This window comes from Leguminivora glycinivorella, chromosome 6, assembly GCF_023078275.1.
Source record: "Leguminivora glycinivorella isolate SPB_JAAS2020 chromosome 6, LegGlyc_1.1, whole genome shotgun sequence".
Classification (NCBI taxonomy): Eukaryota; Metazoa; Arthropoda; class Insecta; order Lepidoptera; family Tortricidae; genus Leguminivora; species Leguminivora glycinivorella.
In genome coordinates this window covers 1,521,892-1,530,688 of record NC_062976.1, presented here as the reverse complement: position 1 = coordinate 1,530,688, position 8,797 = coordinate 1,521,892, and positions in this window count along the sequence as shown.

The following is an 8,797-nucleotide window of genomic DNA, read 5'->3' as shown; positions in this document are numbered from 1 at the left end:
TCGACAGTCATCCTTCGCCGTCCATTGCCTGAACAGGAATAAGTAAATATTGAGATTGAGTAACATTGTTACTTATAAATCCAGGCATATATAAAGCATGGTCGCGCGATAAATGATAAAAACGTCAGGCCGTCCCTATCGCACAATTACAAATAGTGCGATAAGGGATCCGTTTCTCGAAAGGTACAAGCCTTGTATTACAAGTGCGCGAACTGTCAAATCGTATGGGTTGTCATGGAAACACACTTGACAATACAAGGCTTGTAATACCTTTCGAGAAACGGGCCATGCTTATCGCGCGACCATGCTTGCCTGCCTGAAATAGGCACATAATGGTCAGTGTCAATAGTCAGTGCGCATTGTGGTGAACGGTCGACTACAAAGAGATGTATACACTTTTTCACCTTATTGCATTGTAATAAGGTGAAAAAATGGATACATCTCTTTGTAGTCGACTGAACAAACCCACAGGCGGGTTCTTGAGGATACTCTAATAAGGGCCACTTGCACCAACGAAAATGGAGGGTTAACCCACCATTTTATATAGAATTTGACAGATTGCAGTCCACTAACCCCGACTTAAGTGGTTGGTGCTAGTGGGCCTAACAGTAATAATAACCTAACCACAAAATTAAAATTTTGAAAAAAACCCCCGACCGCGACATAGTAGACCGATTTTCATGAAACATGGCTAAGAACACTCCCGACTAACTCAGCTTTCAGACAAAAAAAAACTAAATCTAAATCGGTTCATCCGTTCGGGAGCTACGATGCCACAGACAGACACACACACAGACAGACAGACAAACAGACAGACAGACAGACACGTCAAACTTATAACACCCTGTCGTTTTTACGTCGGTGGTTAAAAATTAGTACATTGTGCACAAAGGGGAGGAAGTTGAATATTACTAGGTACTCAACGAGAGTAAGTTAAATCGCGACGGCTTGCCGGAGCGATTTAAAGACTCGAGTTAGTAATATTCATACTCCCCGAATTACACACAATGTTTTACATCACATTTGAGAGAAAAATACAGAGGAAACAGTTATAAGGCATAAACCTTCAACCGGCGGCGTTGCGACCAGTAGTGTATCTTGATTTACATCAGATTATTCATATTAAATCCATTGTTTTTGATAACAAACACTTTTTGAACGAAAACAAACTCGAAAATACTGCGTATAAATTAAATGCAATGTTCAAACAAAACCGGCCAAGAGCGTGTCGGGCCACGCTCAGTGTAGGGTTCCGTAGTTTTCCGTATTTTTCTCAAAAACTACTGAACCTATCAAGTTCAAAACAATTTTCCTAGAAAGTTTTTATAAAGTTCTACTTTTGTAATTTTTTTCATATTTTTTAAACATATAGTTCAAAAGTTAGAGGGGGGGGGGACGCACTTTTTTTTCCTTTAGGAGCGATTATTTCCGAAAATATTAATATTTTCAAAAAACGATCTTAGTAAACCCTTATTCATTTTTAAATACCTATCCAACAATATATCATACGTTGGGGTTGGAATGAAAAAAAATATCAGCCCCCACTTTACATGTAGGGGGGGTACCCTAATAAAACATTTTTTTCCATTTTTTATTTTTGCACTTTGTTGGCGTGATTGATATACATGTTTTGGACCAAGTGATTAATAAGGGCATTATGTATAATGCCCGGGCATTATGAATAATGCCTAGCTGTATTGGGCAAAGTGATTAATCATTGTCTAGACGCCATTTTTTATCACATTGCCCGGTCATTATGATAATGCTACGTGATCGTTGGGCAAATTGATAATAAGTTTAACAAGTTTGCATGAACGCCATTTTTTATCACATTGCCCGGTCATTATGATACTGCTACGTAATCATTGGGCAATTTGATAATAAGTTTAACAGGTTTGTCTGAACGCCATTTTTTACCACATTGCCCGGGCATTATGATACTGCTACGTGATTGTTGGGCAATTTGATAATAAGTTTAATAAGTATACTGGGTGTTTCCTAAAAAATAATAAAATGTAAATTGCGCTTTCTTGAATAAGCATACATTTTATCCGCCGCCCTTAAATCTCAAGGAAGGTGGTTCTCAATTCGTCCGTATTTTTTTTATGTTTGTTCCACGATATCTCTGCCGTTACTGGACCGATTTAGAATTTTTTTTTTATTGAATGTATATGCATACATATTGGTCTCATTTTTATCAGAACCCAGTTCTGATGATGGATCCTGGAGAAATCGAGGGAACTCCTCAAATCTGAAAGACATACATATAGTGATTTTTATGTATTTTAAGGAACAGCATGCATTTACGTACGCATTCTGCAGAGCTAGTTCATCATCTAAGTTTATTAACAATTGCTTTTTGACACCTAAAGTGCTATTTTATCCACACACTTGGTCATACCTACTAAACAAACTAGGCGTTTCACCATCTTTGCCATGCGTAAAAGTACACTTTTATGATAGCGCTTACCGGTAGCTCTGCCTTATGGCTTTCGCCCTCCCCCGACATCCTCTATGTCTCACTAAGGCTCGAAGCGAGCTCTGATCTGCGGCCTATGTCGGACTTGTCGTTTAACTCTAAATCATTGATTATAAGTTCTTAGCCATCCTTGACATCGAGAGGTCCTACGGCACTGCAGGCGGCTCGCGACGGTGTCCTTTGTAGTTTGATATGAAACTGCATACAGTCTCTTGAACAGATCGGCACGAAAGTCTGCTGAAGCTACGCCAATCCATCTATTAGCTTTGCTACATGTTTTATTATTACTCTGCCCAACAGAGGACGGGCATTATGTATAATTCCCGGGCGAAATTGAGCTATTTGGTATGTTATTATCACTTTGCCCAACAGAGGATCGGCATTATGTATAATGCCCGGGCAAAATTCAGCTATTCGGTGTGTCTTTTGCATATCTCTGGATCGTGGACATGCGTGGACCTTTGGGAGGCATGCGTGGGGCCAAAGCCAACAGCACAGAGACCTTTTAAGACATTTTAATCTAAAGGCAAGGGATACACGTGGCGGATACTACCCCGAGCGCACAATATGATGTGATACAACCGTAGATGGTCCCCGCCAGGTGCAAAGATTATTGCAGTGCAGCACTTTTGTGCTACGATGGGAGCTAAAGTCATGGGTTACTGTTTTATAAGTTGGATGAACTGGAAACTATCGGGCACCTGACAATAAGTCTCACAATTGTAAAAGACAGGAGGTGACTTGCCAACTCATTAAATGGGCCCTGCAAAACGGCCGTACACACGGTGCGACAACAGAGCAACACTTAATGAGTGGCTGAAAGGTTGTCGAGAGGTGAGACTGCGGTAGCCAGATTCCGGTGATCCGTTCAGCAGGCCGCCGACGTTATGACACTTTCCCATTTATAATATTAGTATGGATTCTCATACTGTGTAATTTTCTTTGTGTAAATAAAATAAAAAATCTCTATTCTTGGGCAAAATTCAGTTATTTGGTGTGTTATTATTATTACTTTTCCTAACAGAGGATGGGCACAATGTAATGCCCGGGCAAAATTCAGCTATTTGGTATGTTATTATCACTTTGCCCAACAGAGGATGGGCATTATGTATAATGCCCGGGCAAAATTCAGCTATTCGGTGTGGTATTATTACTTTGCCCAACAGAGGATGGGCATTATGTATAATGCCCGGGCAAAATTCAGCTATTCGATATGTTATATTATTATCACTTTGCCCAACAGAGGATGGGCATTATGTATAATACCCGGGCGAAATTCAGCGATTCGATGTGTTATTATTACTTTGCCCAACAGAGGATGGGCATTATGTATAATGCCCGGGCAAAATTCAGCTATTCGATATGTTATTATCACTTTGCCCAACAGAGGATGGGCATTATGTATAATGCCCGGGCAAAATTCAGCTATTCAATGTGTTATTATTACTTTGCCCAACAGAGGATGGGCATTATATATAATGCCCGGGCAAAATTCAGCTATTCGATGTGTAATTATTACTTTGCCCAACAGAGGATGGGCATTATGTATAATGCCCGGGCAATTTAATTATTTGAATAGTTATTATCATTAACTGCCCACTCACAATGGGCATTATTCATAATGCCCGATTATCACTTAGTGCCCGATAATCACTTGGTACATATTGGTACCAAATTTCAGCTTTCTAGTGCTAACGGTTACTGAGATTATCCGCGGACGGACGGACGGACGGACGGACGGACGGACGGACGGACGGACAGACAGACAGACATGGCGAAACTATAAGGGTTCCTAGTTGACTACGGAACCCTAAAAAGCAGATAAATCATATGATTGAACTAAAATTTCACTTATCTTGCATTCAGTTCAATATTTTGATCTGTTGTACTCTCCGTTGCTAGGCAACGATGGGTGCCTCGCGTACGCACGCGGTCAAGCGCGAGTAGAGAGCATGTTGTCAGATTATAAATTATAACAATTTATCTCAGTTAAGTTTACGAAATAAATGCAAAACACACTGAGATAATTGTAAAACATAAATAAAATGCATTTTTCATACCTTATAATGTCTTTTATAGCTTAATAGATAAATTTTGGTTGTGCAATAAAAATCCTTGGCAGATTGAAACATTCTTTGCCTGAAGTATTGTACGGCTTGTATTCATTTTTAAAACTAAATCCATTATTCCCTTGGGAATAAAATAGTACATTATGCTTCAGTACCTACACGTAGACGTAATGATACCTTTAAACAGCAAATGTGATGAAAAATACATTAAGCAATGTGGGGAGGAAGTTGAATATTGATAACGAGAGTAACATAAATCACGATGGCTTGCTTATTGTACCATTTATTATTTATTTTCATAAATGTGTAGATGTAATTGTAAATCGACCAATAAGATCAGAGATCCTGGACATCTGAAAACAATTGAGAGTAGACTTTGTATTAGTCTGATGTAAAATCTACATAAAACATGATTCATTACCGCGGTTTGGCAAAGCGGCGGAAGACGAAATATTATTTATTGCCGCTATATTATTTACGAGTATGAGCATTCCGAAAAACTCTCAGATCTGTAGTGGTACGGAAATATGAATAATATAAATAAAGTAAAATTGATTACCTACATACTTACATACCATTAGTTACCTATTTTTAACCCCCGACGCAAAAACGACGGGGTGTTATAAGTTTGACGTGTCTGTCTGTCTGTTAGTCTGTCTGTCCGTCTGTGTATGTGTCTGTCTGTGGCATCGTAGCTCCCGAAAGGTTGGACCGATTTAGATTTAGTTTTTTTTTGTCTGAAAGCTGAGTTATACACTATACATACCTCTGTTTTCGTCTCCACACTGCGAAAGTTTAGGATAGATGTCGCCACTACAACCGCTTCTAAACAAGTTGCGCGAAGAACGTCGAAATATGTGATACTTACCTAATAAGAAGAACTAGCAGTTAAAATTAAAATTTTGAAAAACTAGACCGCGACATAGTGGACCGGTTTTCACATTATCCGATCCGATATCGGATGTCGGAAGGATTTCAATGGAAAAAATCCAAGATGGCGCCTGTAGTGTATGGGATATCGGTCCGACATCCAATATCGGATCGGATAATGTTAAAAGATACAGACTTAATTTACAAAAACACATAGAGGCTTAATTTTAATTCTGTCTTCGTTGAAATTCACCGTTGTGCATACAGTACTAAAAGCTTCAGGTCGAAGTTGTAGATTACTAATATGCTGTTTTTAGTATATTTATTTATTTATTGAAACTTTATTGCACAGTAAAAATATACAGTTACAAAAGGCGGACTTCATGCTACATTGCATTCTCTACCAGTCAACCTTTAGGCCAAACAGAGAAGACCAAAAAAGGTGCGGGATATGTAAAGAACACTAATAAAGACATGATTATATATATTTATATGATATTTCTGCAATTGTACTTACAATTTTATTAAGAAAAGAACTGAACATGATAGTATCCGAAATCCATTAGCTTTCAGAATATAATAAAATACGTCATAGGACTCATAGGACGTAAAGTACAGTTTTAGATATTTGATTATATGTATAAAATTTCTTTAGTTATGCAACGCCAACCAACCGAGATAATACAAAATAAATAAACTAGACATTGTTGAGTTCCTATCTCATCACATTATTCTTTTGACCACCATGGTGGGATATGGCCGTCGTTGGAAATGCTTCCTAAGGACGCTAACCATGGCCATCAGTTTTGCCAATTACATTTGGGACCCATGCGGGCCTTCTTAACGCCTAATTTTGCTCAAATAATCGCGATTCACGTCTGTCTGGTGTCCGGGGCACGACATATTCTTTTTCACTATTTGGCGTTTAAAAGGTTAAGCGATCTCTGATCCGTGTTCGAGAAAACTTATATTTAGTTAAAATAATCCTTGCATACAAAAGGTGAAGAACACACCCCAAAAGAAAAATATAAAATATATATAATGCATTAATAAGGCATATCTATGAAGTATCCGACTACTAATAAACAACGTGATATAGGTACCTACCGAATAAACCTTAATTCACCTACGCACAGAAATATATTACTTATTACCGCTAATGTAGATTGTAGAGCCAATATCACTAATATCAAGCCTTCAAGACAATCACAGGTAACAGATTAATTTTCTCCTAATTTTTCGAACTTTAATGGCAGGTCTTGTTTCTGGGCTATGCTTCCAAAACAATACACGCATATTCCACCTCCAATCACGACTTGCGTGCCCTGGCCCGGCCGAAGCCCATTTTAGAGTAGCAATCCGATCTCTATAACTCTGACCCGTCGCCGCATCAGCATCATCTCGTTTCGCTTCCATCGTAGAAAGACATACCGAACGTGTTGTGCTCTATATGCAACTTTTAGCCTCTTCATTTAGTACATTGTTAGTGTCCACGTCTCGCAAGCTTATGTCACGGTGAGAAGTACCCAGTTACACACTGATCAAACATGTTGGTCTTCAGTGACTGGTATTCTGGCCCTTAATACGTCCTTTAGCCTAGAAAAGGCATCCAAGTCCTCCCTGTGATCTCCGCCGGCAGCGAGGCCGACCCAAGTCTCTGTATTGTGTATGGTTCGCCACAACTCGACGTTTTGTGCCTATTTTGCGTGATGTGGGGGATTTAGCTAGTCCTGCCCGCTTATCTCCTCGAGAAATCCTATTAGACCTTTAATGTTGAGTAGGAGAACTTTGGAGAGGTCTCTCGGGGATCCGAGATGTTTTTTCCTGTATGGAGCCACTCACTCCATCACCAGGTGAGAGGCACCCTCGTCACAGGGGAATGTTCATAGCATCTGTTACGAAAATATGTTTGTTAAATAGTCTACGACCTGTTCTGACATTGATGGTTACCATTCTCATGCGGACTTTCCCTAGTTGAAGCAGCGTCTTTGTGAGTTTTCCATTGATGCTAGGCTTGGCTTGTTTGAAAGCAGCATTTGATCTGGTTTTGCCAGTGTGCTGTGTGTAGTTTCCTATTGAGCATACCTTGTTGAGGGGCATCAGGAGAATCGGCAGTCGACCCCAGCTGCCAGCTCGTAGACCACATCATCACCTCGAGATCCACTGTGTCCTTTGGTCCATTGAAGGATGATTTTGTTATTATGACTTACCTCTGTTAGTCGTTTATGGGATTCCTTAACCCAAGCTTTATTGGTTGTTCCGGATAACTTGTCCTCTGTTACTTGTTAATCTTGTTATAAAGGCTGCAGGGTTAGCACATGATTGCCGCGAGAGTATGTCGCCGCGAGATAGACTACCCGTCCTTATGTCATTAATACAGTTAGAAGAAGACGTGTCATCTATCTCGCGGCGACATACTCTCGCTTCAATCATGTGCTAGGCTTACTGATATATGGAGCTTTGGATAAGCCTGTCCTTGCCGTAACTTTCAATTTGTACATATGTTTAACTACTTTAACCCAACACTCACCGACGGCATACAGTTCCTCCAGCATCTGACGGGGAACATGTGCTTCTTTGAAGATGACGATGTTATCCGCATATCGAAGATAATTGAGGCATACATTTATAATCTATCATCCCTATTAAGGCTTTTATAAATGCTTTCCTGTTTAAAAACTTGGCCAAATTGCATAACCCCGGAGTTCCTCTCTAATAATTGAGATTCGTCGATACGGGTGCAAACTTTTCTTCTGATTTAATAGCAGGTTGCATAGAAACATTCGCATTTTGGTACACCTGTTATGAAAATTCAACTCACGTGAATAGGTAATTAAAACGTCTGTTATTAACGTCTAACATTTTTCGTTCGGTAATGACCAACAATCATCGATTTAAACTTCTCAATACATGTTAATAATATTTGGCTCTACTTTAAGCGGTGATAAATGTCTCAAAGTTTGTCCAACCGGTATTTCACGGCTTCATTGTTTAGTAATCGGTAAAATATAGGTAAAGAATATCTATTAATGCTGTACTAAAGAACATTTCTAAAGTTTGCCCGAATTCTGGGGGTGCTCTTCACTAACCCGCTCGTGCGTAGGTTTTTTTTTTCAAATCTGAGAGTCCTTGAATGCGGAACGATTTTCAATCCGGAATACGATCTTAACCCTTAAACGCGAGATGATGACGGAGTATTCCGTCTCCCAAGCACAATCGAAACAGAATTGCATTGCGAATTCGCGAATATATGAGCGAAATTAGGCATTACGGAGTCCCAATTTCATTGCATTTGGCGTCCGTATCGTTGGCGTCCTTGGCAAGAATTTACGGTGACCACCGTGACCGTCCGTGGCGGTCAAAAGGTTAATGGTTCTAT